Genomic DNA, 14,578 nt, shown 5'->3' on the forward strand with positions numbered 1-14,578 from the left:
TCCTCCAACGGCATGCCACGTCCGCGTTCTCCTTCGCGAGAGACGTGGTGTGATAGCCTGGCTTATTAGGGATGATAGACTACTCATACCAATAAGGAATTCCTTTTTTTCCGGCAACCCATTCGGAAAGAACTCCAAAGTTAAGCATGCTCAGCTTGGAGTAATTTTAGGATGGGTGACCACCCGGGAAGTTGCTCCCGGGTGCACACGAGTGAGAACAAAGTGCCCAGAAAAGACTAGTATTGATCTATGGGGCCAGTCTAGATCCCGCCAGGAGTAACGACCACCGGTGGGTGTGTCCGAGGCGTTACAAGTTGGTATCAGAGCCGACCCTCGAGGTTACACAGATGTTTGCGGACAAGTGCGCGGTCATGTTGTGCATGACATTTGTGACCCGTCGTGGCACACGGAATGGCACATGCGTCGGACTGGAAGAACAGACAGATGTGCTAAGAGGGAACGTTGCTGTGGCCCGACGAGGACGTCGGTTCCTCTGAGTGGGGGTGCATGTGATAGCCTGGCTTATTAGGGATGATAGACTACTCATATCAATAAGGAATTCCTTCTTTTCCCGGAGCCAATCCTGAAATTACTCCAAAGATACCACTATAGATGAAACACAAACAAAAACTCAAACGACATCCACCCTGCTAGCCCAGGCTGTCGACCAGGAACCTATCCCCTGAACGAAGGAGAAGCAGAAGTGATAGAGGCAAAGGTGTCCCGTCTTTCGATGAGATGGTGGATTTCGCTTTGGTGGAAGTCGACTTTGACGATCCGACTACGAACATGCGAGGATGTCGTGCCTTAGCAATCGCTAAACCAACTCCGAGAGGTTATTGACCACGCCGGAGCACGATCAACCTAACCACGAGGGTCTGTTTCCTGCGAGCAAATGAAGAACAAGCAAGAAACTAAGATTGCAATCTGGATATTGCGGATATAAGATGAAAACTTTATTGATCAAGGTGGGGTTCTGTGACGCCTTTGTCTGGTCGTTGAACACAAACGAAGTACGCGAAGTTGCAGCTATAGCAAACTTTTAATCTAAACAAAACCCAAAGTCTAAACGATGCCCTAAGGGCTGTATATATGGAGGAAGAGGGGGGAATTTCGTGGCCCTTGGTGGAGGGGTCCGAAATCAACCCTATCTCTTGTTTCCCCACACATACGGACTCTAAAAATAGCCTATACTTATGTATTTCGAAATTACATGGGCCTGGCCCAATAATAAGGTGACGCAGCACCTAAAATAGCCTCGGGACGAAATTTATGAAGTGGCATCTTGTATTTTCGTCCAAGGCTTCATGCACCCATTATGGTGGCTTCAAAGTCCTGAAATCATCACTTGTAACTCCGTTCTTGTTCCCCTTGCGCATGCCATCATCTCCATGCTTGTTCTTGCTCCAATGTTCATCCTTCTCCAAGCTAGGCCCTTCATTTGTAAGCAAAACAAATGTATCCAATTTAGGCAGCATCATATTCTCATGAACATTAGAATCATTACCAAGAAACGAAAGTACCTGGTAATTTAGTTGGCGTGCACGAGCTCTAGTAATTGGTCCAGTATGTATAGCAGCAGGGGTTGTGGGTGTAACAATTGTATTGATGTCCTCATCATCCTCCCCTTCTTGAAATGAAGTCGTCGTCGACGGAAGTTCATCTTCGTCACCCAAATAAGGCTTCAAATCTGCAATGTTAAAAGTGGGACTAACCCCAAAATCTGCAGGCAGCTCAAGTTTATATGCATTATCATTTATTTTCTCTAACACCTTAAAGGGACCATCAGCACATGGCATTAGCTTTGATTTGCGCAAATCAGGAAATCTATCCTTACGCAAATGTAACCAAACAAGATCTCCAGGTGCAAACACAACATGTTTTCTACCCTTATCTCCAGCAAGTTTATATTTAGCATTCATACTCTCAATGTTTTCCTTAGTTAACTCTTGCATTTTTAAAATCAATTCAGCACGTTGTTTAGCATCAAAATTAACCTTCTCCGAAGATGGAAGAGGCAACAAATCAATAGGTGCACGAGGTAGGAAACCATACACAACTTCAAAAGGGCACATCTTAGTAGTAGAATGCAATGAACGATTATAAGCAAATTCAATATGAGGCAAGCATTCCTCCCACATTTTCTTATTATTCTTCAAAACAGCCCTAAGCATAGTAGACAACGTTCTATTGACTACTTCAGTTTGTCCATCAGTTTGGGGGTGACAAGTAGTACTAAAAAGCAGTTTAGTCCCCAACTTAGCCCATAAACATCTCCAAAAGTGGCTAAGAAATTTAGTATCACGATCTGAAACAATAGTATTTGGCACACCATGCAAGCGAATAATTTCACGAAAGAACAAATCAGAAAAATTAACAGCATCATCGCTTTTATGACATGGTATAAAGTGTGCCATTTTCGAGAATCTATCCACGACAACAAATATGCTATCCCTCCCCTTCTTTGTTCGAGGTAAACCTAAAACAAAGTCCATAGATATATCCTCCCAAGGAACACTAGGTACAGGCAAAGGCATATATAAAAAATGAGGATTGAGTCGTGACTTAGCTTTTTGACATGTAGTGCAGCGAGCAATAAAACGCTCAACATCCCGTCTCATCTTTGGCCAAAAGAAATGTGTAGCAAGTACGTCCTCCGTCTTCTTCACGCCAAAGTGTCCCATTAATCCTCCTCCATGCGCCTCCTGCAACAACAAAAGACGAACGGAGCTAGCTGGAATGCATAGCTTGTTAGCACGAAACACAAGTCCATCGTTAACAACAAACTTGTTCCACATTCTTCCTTCTTTACAATTCTGCATTACATCTTTAAAATCAGCATCATGCACATATTGATCTTTGATGGTCTCCAAACCAAATATTTTGAAGTCAAGTTGTGAAAGCATAGTATAGCGACGAGACAATGCATCAGCAATAACATTTTCTTTTCCCTTCTTGTGTTTAATGACATAAGGGAAAGTCTCAATGAATTCAACCCATTTAGCATGTCTACGATTCAGTTTAGCTTGACTTTTAATATGTTTCAAAGATTCATGATCAGAATGTATAACAAATTCTTTGGGCCATAAATAATGTTGCCATGTTTCTAAAGTCCGAACAAGAGCATATAATTCTTTATCATAAGTAGAATAATTCAGACTAGGCCCACTCAATTTTTCAGAAAAGTATGCAGACATAGTCACTAGCGGAACGTTGAGCAACTAAACATTCATACCTGTCAGCATCTTCAGGAGCCATGTATTGCGTCTCATGATCAGAATCATCTCCACCATGTTCTTCACGTGTAATAAGAGCCAATGTCTCCTCATCATAGTCACTAGCGGACTCATATCCACCATCCGCGGTAGCAATCATCACACGCGGATATTTGCATTCCCTCGCATAATGACCTCCTCCCTTACAACGACGACAAATAATATCACTTGTGTGCCCTGTTGATGCCATGGAAGAAGAAGAACGCTGTGCAGGCCCCGCAGGTGCGCTCTTGGCAGATAATGGTGGTTGTGCCTGTTTTCTTGTATCACGGCTGGAGGTGGCACCGGATGGAGGTGCTGGTGCAGTTGAAGTAGAAGATGCACGTGGTGTCCATGATGAAGGTCGGCCTGCAGAAAAGTTAGTTCGCCCCAATGCTTGTCGATCCTGCACTTCACGTTCAGCTTTACAAGCAAGATGGAATAAACGAGTGATATTAGTATACTCCTTATAGTCTAGAATGGTCTGAATCTCTCTATTTAATCCACCCAGAAAACGTGCAAGCATAGCTTCATTCTCCTCAACAATACCACATCTAATCATGCCAGTTTGTAATTCCTAATAATATTCTTCTACAGAATTTTTCCCTTGTCTTAAACGCTGCAGTTTTTGAAGCAATTCACGTTGATAATATGGTGGAACCCAATGCGTACGCATAGCAGTTTTCAAAGCAGCCCAAGTAGTTGGAATAGGATATAATCTACAATGTTCAGACCACCATACACATGCAAAACTAGTGAAAGCACAAACAGCAGCAGCAACTCGTCTCTCCTCAGGATATTGTAAACATGTAAATCGTTGTTCAGTTTCTAACTCCCAAGTAAGATATATATTAGGAACATATCTACCCTCAAATGGTGGAATATTCAATTTCAGTTTAGGAATATGGACATCATCTCGTACCTGAGGTGGTGGTGCAGGCCTACCATTACGAATATATACCTGAGGTCGACCTGCTGGTGGCGGTACAGGTGGCTGCACGTAGTGTTGATTTTGATCAACCTCATCCTCATAATCTCCCACATAATCATCCTCCTCCGCATCAGCAGCAGGAGCCACAGAAGTATCAACAGCAGCACCAACAGTTTGGCCAAACGCAAGAGGAACACGGCTTGCTCGGCGGAGGTCTGCTTCGCGACGTGGAGGTAGTCGTTGTTGTTGTTGTTGGAGAGGTGCGTTAGGTGCAGCGGGTGGTGGTGGTGGAAGACGCGCGAGCAATTCATTAAACTTGTTATCGAGCTTTGTTTCGAACGTCTTCTCAAGGCCAGTGGTCTTCTCCATGGCCTCTTCAAAATTGTTCAGCACATCTTGCACCTGTTCAGTCATCATTTGCTGAAACTTATCATGAAGCTCCTTGTTCGATAAATTCTCCCAGTCAATCTCGTCGGCTTGTGATCCTGGCATGGTTAGCAGCAATAGAAACACACAAGAATATGATCCTACAGACTACGAACAAGTGGTGGTGGTGGGTGTCACAAATCCGTCAAGCAAATCTCAAATTCTTACCAGTTCTTACCCAGCAGCAGGCGGTGATGATAATGGTGCGGCGGCGGCGTGACAACTTATGACCAGAACTCGAAACTCTAAAAGACTAGACTCTAAGACCAGCAACTAGACACGACGATGCAACCGCAAATTCAACAAAGCAAAACCCTAAAAAGATTATGCAAAGGCTCAGATTGGTTCGGATATGATGAACTAACCCTAATTTTTTTTTGTGGCTTTTTCGTGGACTGTAGGTATGAAGAACAGACTCGATCTAAACTACGAAAAACTGTAAAATCTCACCGAGCAACCTGGAAATCTGATACCACTTGATAGAGGCGAGGGTCCCGATCTTTCGATGAGATGATGGATATCGCTTTGGTGGAAGTCGACTTTGACGATCCGACTACGAACGTGCGAGGACGTCGCGCCTTAGCAATCGCTAAACCAACTCTGATAGAGACGAGGGTCCCGATATTTCAATGAGATGATAACTATCGATTTGGTGGAGACGACTTTGACGATCCGACTACAAACGTGCACGACGTTGCGCCTTAGCAATCGGTAAACCAATCTCCTGAGGTTACTGACGATGCCGGAAGCACGGTCAGCCTGACCACAAAGGTCTATTCCTGCAAGCAATCGAAGAACGAGCAAGAATATGATAAAGCAATCTGAATATTGCAAATATATATGAGGTATTGATAATGGTGGGGATCCGAAAAGCGGTCTTGGTCTGGTCGTTGGACACAAACGAAGCACACGAAGTTGCAATGGCTAACTTTTAACTAAACAAATTCCAAGGAAAAGCTACTAGATGGATCTACTTATATAGGAGCAAGGGGTGGCGGCCAAGGAGGTGGGAGGACGTCCCAAGGCAGCCTAAAACTAAATCTAGGTCGTACAAGGCCAATGGGCCCAAGTGGAGGTGATGTAACACCTTTGGACTTGTAGTTTGACTCGGATTCTGCTGCAGCATCAGATTGTTTCGTCCACAACTCAACGCTCCGGACGAATTTGAAGGTGATTCCAATTGGGTTGGAAAGTGCACGAAATCTAGTTTCCAACAAAAAAAGAATCACCCAATTCGGAGTCCGTATGAAAAACTTGTGTGCGTTTTGAGTCAGGTGTGTCTGTGCAGTCCGAATCTGAATCCAGAACGTGAGAGACTTGGACTCTATCTTCTCTTGGGCCAAAAGTGACGTGAGAGAACTTTTGGGATAGCAAATAAACATCTCTTTCTTCCTTATCTTCATATGTGGATTGTACAAATGTCCCATACACCTGCAATTAGACAAAACACAAAAGTGTGTGAAGTATTTTTGTTCTGGATAACATAAATAGATTATTGAATAGTTTGCACTAGAAATCACCTGACAAATATGCATATATGCAATATTTTTGGTCATATCCAAGGTAGTCATGTCCTCATCAAATAGGATGACGATAACGAATAGTAATATTATTAATGCCTCTACAATCAACACACATACGTGATGTACCATCCTTTTTCGGCACTAGAATAATAGGAACAGCACAAGGACTAAGGGATTCACGTATATAACCTTTGTCGAGAAGCTCTTGTACTTGACGCATAATCTCCTTCGTCTCCTCTGGATTGGTACGGTATGGTGCACGGTTTGGCAGTGAAGCACCGGGAATTAAGTCAATCTGATGCTCAATCCCTCGAATAGGCGGTAATCCCGGTGGCACGTCTTGTGGAAAGACGTCAGCGAACTCCTGCAAAATGTTAGTGACAGCAGGAGGCAAAGAGGAAGGCACGTCCTCGAATGAAAATAATGCCTCTTTGCACACAAAAGCATAGCAAACAGATTTGCTGAAATCTAGCTCATCAATATCAGATTTGGTGGCAAATAAACATGCACTTTTCAATTTAATTTCAGAAGCAACACTAGATGGTTTATTATTAGGCTTCATTTGTTGCTCAAATTCTTTTGCCACAATCTGATTTTCACTCTTATTCTTCTCCTGTTGTGCTTTATAGCTCTATTAATATCATCTTTCAAAATGGAATCAGGAGTCATAGGAAGCAAAGTAATATTTTTATCCTTATGAACAAGAGTATAGTGATTGTTTCTACCATGGTGTACAGAATTTTTATCAAATTGCCATGGTCTACCAAGTAATAAGGAACATGCTTGCATAGGTACCACATCACAATCAACATAATCAGCATATGTAGAGATACTAAAATGCACACGAACAGTACATGTTACCTTAACCTTGCCGCTGTTGTTGAACCATTGGATGTAGTAAGGATGTGGATGTGGTCTTGTGGTGAGAGAAAGCTTCTCCACCATCTCCATGCTAGCCAAGTTGTTGCAGCTCCCTCCGTCTATTATGACGCGCACAGAATGTTCCTTCACAACTCCCTTGGTATGGAACAAATTGTGCCTCTGATTTTGCTCAGCTTGTGTGACCTGCACACTTAAAACACGTTGAGCAACTAAACATTCATACCTGTCAGCGTCTTCAGGAGCCATGTATTGCGTCTCATGATCAGAATCATCTCCACCATGTTCTTCACGTGTAATAAGAGCCAAAGTCTCCTCATCATAGTCACTAGCAGACTCATATCCACCATCCGCGGTAGCAATCATCACACGCGGAGATTTGCATTCCCTCGCATAATGACCTCCTCCCTTACAACGACGACAAATAATATCACTTGTGTGCCCTGTTGATGCCATGGAAGAAGAAGAACGCTGTGCAGGCCCCGCAGTTGCGCTCTTGGCAGATAATGGTGGTTGTGCCTGTTTTCTTGTATCACGGCTGGAGGTGGCACCGGATGGAGGTGCTGGTGCAGTTGAAGTAGAAGATGCACGTGGTGTCCATGATGAAGGTCGGCATGCAGAAAAGTTAGTTCGCCCCAATGCTTGTCGATCCTGCACTTCACGTTGGAATAAACGAGTGATATTAGTATACTCCTTATAGTCTAGAATGGTCTGAATCTCTCTATTTAATCCACCCAGAAAACGTGCAAGCATAGCTTCATTCTCCTCAACAATACCACATCTAATCATGCCAGTTTGTAATTCCTGATAATATTCTTCTACAGAATTTTTTCCTTGTCTTAAACGCTGCAATTTTTGAAGCAATTCACGTTGATAATATGGTGGAACCCAACGCGTACGCATAGCAGTTTTCAAAGCAGCCCAAGTAGTTGGAATAGGATATAATCTACAATGTTCAGACCACCATACACATGCAAAACTAGTGAAAGCACAAACAGCAGCAGCAACTCGTCTCTCCTCAGGATATTGTAAACATGTAAATCGTTGTTCAGTTTCTAACTCCCAAGTAAGATATATATCAGGAACATATCTACCCTCAAATGGTGGAATATTCAATTTCAGTTTAGGAATATGGACATCATCTCGTACCTGAGGTGGTGGTGCAGGCCTACCATTACGAATATATACCTGAGGTCGACCTGCTGGTGGTGGTGCTGGTGGCTGCTCCTAGATCTGATTTTGATCAACCTCATCCTCATAATCGCCCGCATACTCATCATCCTCCTGGGTACCAGCAACAGCAGTAGCAGGAGCCATAGAAGTATCAACAGCAGCACCAACAGTTTGGCCAAACGCAAGAGGAACACGGCTCGCTCGGCGAAGGTCTATTTCGCGACGTGGAGGTAGTCGTTGTTGTTGTTGTTGGAGAGGTGCGTTAGGTGCAGCGGGTGGTGGTGGTGGAAGACGCGCGAGCAATTCATTAAATCTGTTATCGAGCTTTGTTTCGAACGTCTTCTCAAGGCCAGTGATCTTCTCCATGGCCTCTTCAAAATTGTTCAGCACATCTTGCACCTGTTCAGTCATCATTTGCTGAAACTTATCATGAAGCTCCTTGTTCGATAAATTCTCCCAGTCAATCTCGTCGGCTTGTGATCCTGGCATGGTTAGCAGCAATAGAAACACACAAGAATATGATCCTACAGACTACTAAAAAGTGGTGGTGGTGGGTGTCACAAATCCGTCAAGCAAAACTCAAATTCTTACCAGTTCTTACCCAGCAACAGGCGGTGATCGGCAACCGTTGTAGTCACAACTCTCAAAGCTTGGATAGAGCGATTACCAGGGAGAGTCAAACGCACGACGTAGATGTATGTGGAGCTGGGAAGGCTTATACTATGGTAGCAAAAAGGGTCAGCAATAATCAATTCAGAGATGCAAAGTTGAATAAACGCTCAACGATGGTACTGTGCTGGTCCTAGGCTAGATTGTGCTAGAGACGCGAGCCTAGAACACCAACAAAATCATGGCGCGGCACGTAAACAAGGGAAAAGCACACTCTGAATTTTTTTTTTCGCTCTTTTTTTTGCGCTCTTTTTTTTTCTTTTTTGCGAAAAATCACTATAATGGCGAGTGTCTCAAAACTCTTCCTAGGTCAAACTGACAGGATGGGCACGAAATTTTTTTTTGTCGACAATTTTTTTTTTCGACTGCCCGGACCCAAAAACTGGAAACGGGTCAAAAAAAACTTCCTATAATGGCACCTGTCTCAAAACACTCAGAAACACCTAAAAATAGGATAGCCAGAAATTTTTTCGAAAAATGCGTTTTCGAAAAATTTTGGGCCTAAACGGAGCGTGGCTACCCGACTCCAGCAAGGAAACACGAATCGGAATCTAGATGGATCCCGAAAACAAACCTAATAAGCAAAGAACTCGGATTGGTGGTGGATATATGGTGGTGGTATATGGCAGCGGTGGTGGTAGCGGTGGTAGTATATGGATATGGATCGGTGGTGGTATATGGACACGGATTGGTGGTGGTATATGGATACGGATTCGGTGCGGTGGTGGTAGATGGCAGGGGCGATGATGATGGTGCGGCGGCGGCGTGACAACTTATGACCAGAACTCGAAACTCTAAAAGACTAGACTCTAAGACCAGCAACTAGACACGACGATGCAACCACAAATTCAACAAAGCAAAACCCTAAAAAGATTATGCAAAGGCTCAGATTGGTTCGGATATGATGAACTAACCCTAATTTTTTTTGTGGCTTTTTCGTGGACTGTAGGTATGAAGAACAGACTCGATCTAAACTACGAAAAACTGTAAAATCTCACCGAGCAACCTGGAAATCTGATACCACTTGATAGAGGCAAAGGTGTCCCGTCTTTCGATGAGATGGTGGATTTCGCTTTGGTGGAAGTCGACTTTGACGATCCGATTACGAACGTGCGAGGATGCCGCGCCTTAGCAATCGCTAAACTAACTCCGAGAGGTTATTGACCACGCCGGAGCACGATCAACCTGACCACGAGGGTCTGTTTCCTGCGAGCAAACGAAGAACAAGCAAGAAACTAAGATTGCAATCTGGATATTGCGGATATAAGATGAAAACTTTATTGATCAAGGTGGGGTTCTGTGACGCCTTTGTCTGGTCGTTGAACACAAACGAAGTACGCGAAGTTGCAGCTATGGCGAACTTTTAATCTAAACAAAACCCAAAGTCTAAACGATGCCCTAAGGGCTGTATATATGGAGGAAGAGGGGGGAATTTCGTGGCCCTTGGTGGAGGGGTCCGAAATCAACCCTATCTCTTGTTTCCCCACACATACGGACTCTAAAAATAGCCTATACTTATGTATTTCGAAATTACATGGGCCTGGCCCAATAATAAGGTGACGCAGCACCTAAAATAGCCTCGGGACGAAATTTATGAAGTGGCATCTTGTATTTTCGTCCAAGGCTTCATGCACCCATTATGGTGGCTTCAAAGTCCTGAAATCATCACTTGTAACTCCGTTCTTGTTCCCCTTGCGCATGCCATCATCTCCATGCTTGTTCTTGCTCCAATGTTCATCCTTCTCCAAGCTAGGCCCTTCATTTGTAAGCAAAACAAATGTATCCAATTTAGGCAGCATCATATTCTCATGAACATTAGAATCATTACCAAGAAACGAAAGTACCTGGTAATTTAGTTGGCGTGCACGAGCTCTAGTAATTGGTCCAGTATGTATAGCAGCAGGGGTTGTGGGTGTAACAATTGTATTGATGTCCTCATCAAGAAGAAGAACTCCAAAACAAGTAAACATCGCTCTCACGTCATGAACATCGCATTACCTGTACCTGCAACTATGGTTGTAGTAATCTGTGAGCCACGAGGACTCAGCAATCCCATTACCAAGGGTATCAAGACTAGCGAAGCTTAATGGGTATGGAATGCATAAGTGGTGAGGTTGCAGCAAGCGACTAAGCATTGTATGGTGGCCAACTTACGAGTACAAGAGTAAGATGAGAAACTACGCAAACAGCCGCAACTAGTAATGATCAAGAAGTGATCCTGAACTACTTACGTTCAAACATAATCCCACTGTATTCTCTTCTCGACTCACTCAAAAAGAGACAGTCATGGTTACGCATGCGGTTGGTGTATTTTAATTGAGTTTAGTTCAAGTCCACTAGAATCGGATATTAAAAATTCCCATCTGCTACATAACCGCGAGCATGACTCTCGAAAGTTTAAACCCTACAGGGGTGTCCCAACTTAGCCCATGACAAGCTCACGATCCGCGGAGACAATCCTCCATCTCGGGACATCTGATCAGACTCGAGATCCTGGTGCACAAGACATTTCGACAATAGTAAAACAAAACCAGCAAGACCTCCTGGCGTGCCGACACCCTCATAGTAGCCGTGTATCTCGTCTCAGGCCATGACCGGATGAGCACAACGTACAACAACTGAGACCCGAGTTGCCCCAGGGGAAGCCGCACACGACTCTGTTTTGGACCAACACTCATGAGGAGCATTGCCCCCCCCTCGGGGGGGGGGGTTGATTAATTATCCTCGGGTGCTATCCGGTCCCTATGCATGTTTAGTTGTTATTAGGCAAATGGTATAAAACCAATGCTTGGCCTTGCTGGAAGAGTTTTTTTCAAAGCGAACTGTCAAGAGGAGCCCATAAACTCTCATCGTGTTAGGGACACGAAAATCAAGGAACATAACACCGGTATGACGGAAACTAGGGCGCAAGAGTGGAACAAAACACCAGGCAAAAGGCCGAGCCTTCCACCCTTTACCAAGTATATAGATGCATTAATTAAATACGAGATATTGTGATATTCCATGATATCCATGTCCCAACATGGAACAACCTGCAACTGCACCTACAACTAGTAATGCTATAAGAGGGGCTGAGCAAAGCGGTAACATAGCCAAACAATTGTTTGCCAGGATGGTGGAAAAAGGTTAGTGGCTATCATGGCAATTTGGGAGGCTTGATAAACAAGTGGTAGGTAGCGTGACATAGCGATAGCATCGAGACAACTAGCATAGCAAAGATAGTAGTGAGATCCAAAGTGATGGTCATCTTGCCTGAAATCCTGCTAGGAAGAAGAACGAGTCCATGAAGTAGCCAAACCAACATAGTTGAACAAATCCTCATATCGCAATGAAACATCAACTATCGAGGAGAAGCACAACCGGAAAGGAGCAAACAACACGGTAAACACACAACACATAACATGGCATGATGCTCATCCAAGTATGATGCATGACAAGGCTACATGATGCTACTCATGGCAAGAGATGATGCATACAAGAACGACACATCAAAGCAAGTTTAAATGAGTCCGGAATCAACATACACCAATTCCGGTAAGTCCCCATATGCAAATTTTGAAATTGGTCCAGATCTGAATAGAACATTATGTTGAATTTGTTAAACAACAAGTTAAAGTGCACCATGACGATCTACACATTTTTCTAATCAAGTTGCATATAAAGTTCATTTAATTCGGAGCTACGGCCTAGAAGATATGAGCAAAACAAGTTACACATGGCATTGATGCAAATGCAGGCAAAACACAATCACAATCACTCAAAACATGGATTCAACATGGCATGATGAAACTACATGCAAAACCAAGCAAGTTTCATGTAAAGCATGCTCCAAACGGAGCCACGGTTCAACAGATACACTCAATGCAAGTTTCAAACACAATCTACCCAAAACAACAACTAAGCACTTTGTAATCAAGGAAACAACATGCTACAGGAAATGTATGGACTCAAACTTGACATGCACTCAAAGTAAAGATTACATGCTTCAAGTAACATCAAGGTTCAGGTTCATAGGCATCAGGATTAATCCATTATGATCAATGCAAAAGAAACTTTATAACACAAATTATGACTTAGTGAAGAACATGGCATACGTGTGAGCAGGAATAACATGTTGACGTATTGGAGGCATGAAACAATGATGCTACCGTGCAATAACATAACAAGCAAAAGCATGGCATTAAAGTACAGGTTAAACATGGCAAAACAAGATTACTAAGCATCTCCATATAACCCCTCGATCAATGGCATTCATCAAGACAACATTGCAAATCGTAACAGATTCTCAGACTTAGTGAAAAACAGAGTAAGGCTGAAAATAGATTCATGATGCATACTTTGAGACAACAAAAGTATATGCTACAGGATTATTTCATGGCATCAAAGGGCATGGAAAGCATGTACAGGTAGAGCACTACAAAACATGATCATTGTGCTACTGCTATAAACCAGTAGAACACCTCAAAACATCACGGCAAGAATGCAAATGATAATAGATTCACAGACTTAGTGGAATTTACTGGACATGGCAGAAACAATGACAAGTAGACATGTTTGCAAGCCTGGTTAACTCAACATAAAGCATATCATGGAAAGTGAGTGTAACCAACAACAATAAGGCATATTTATGCAATTACTCATGGCAAGAATATGGTCATAGGATTCACAGAACACTAGCTATTCACATGGCAAAATTGAACTTTCTGTTAACAGGCTGACAGAAACATCGTTTAGCTATTTTAGAGCATGATAACAACAAGTTACACCAGGCCATAATTTCAAACAAGGGCATGCATGGATAAAGCATAACAAGATCTACAAAACATCCTTACTGAGTATCTCCCCAATGTGCATGGATTCACTTGTAGCATCAACTTAACATGGCAACATAATATAGCAGGTTTAGACTTGGCGGAAATCATCAAGTCACTAAAATCAGCAACAACAAGTACCCTACTTTGCATGCTTGTGCTAGTCACCACAGGCACATAGAAATACATGGATTGCACCACCGTAAAGATGGTATGAATATGCTCCTAAAACATGTTGACATGATGCTCAAAAGATAATCACACAAAATGCTATGAAAAAGACAAATCAGCAAGTCGTGATAACTTCCAGCAGATAACATCATTTAGCACTTTTGCAACGCGGATTAAGGCATCGATATGAATAGTAACATGCAAGCAAACTACACCATCATGTAGAGCATTCAGAGATCAACATTTAGACATATCATACACGCAAAATGGAGCCACATGCACAAAGTTATGACATGATGAACATGCACACATAATGATGTAGATCTAGGACTTAGAAGAAATTATACCCTCGCGAAAGTCAACGGGATGAGGTGGTGCGGGACGAGGGGATCTGGGACGTGGGCGACGTTTGGATGGAGGGTGTGGTGGATCTCGTCCACCCTCCCGATCCGACAACGAGGAGGACGCTGGCGAAGTTTTTCTGGCGAGGAGATGGCCGGAGACGGCCGGAGAAGGCGCAGGACGACGGATCTGGTGCCAGGGAGGCCGAATCCGGCGGAGGATGGCACGGGGAGGCGGCGGCTGATGTGCTGCAGCGAGGTGGCGCACGGTGCGGGCCAGCGAGCTGTGGGTGGCAGCGGACGCTATGGGCGGCGGCGGCGCGGTGGTTGGCGGAGGCGCGGTGTGGAGGCGGGCGACGGCGGCGCGGGATCCAGGCTGGCAGCGGTCGGCGGAGCGGCG

Source organism: Triticum dicoccoides, chromosome 2A (assembly GCF_002162155.2).
Source record: "Triticum dicoccoides isolate Atlit2015 ecotype Zavitan chromosome 2A, WEW_v2.0, whole genome shotgun sequence".
NCBI lineage: Eukaryota > Viridiplantae > Streptophyta > Magnoliopsida > Poales > Poaceae > Triticum > Triticum dicoccoides.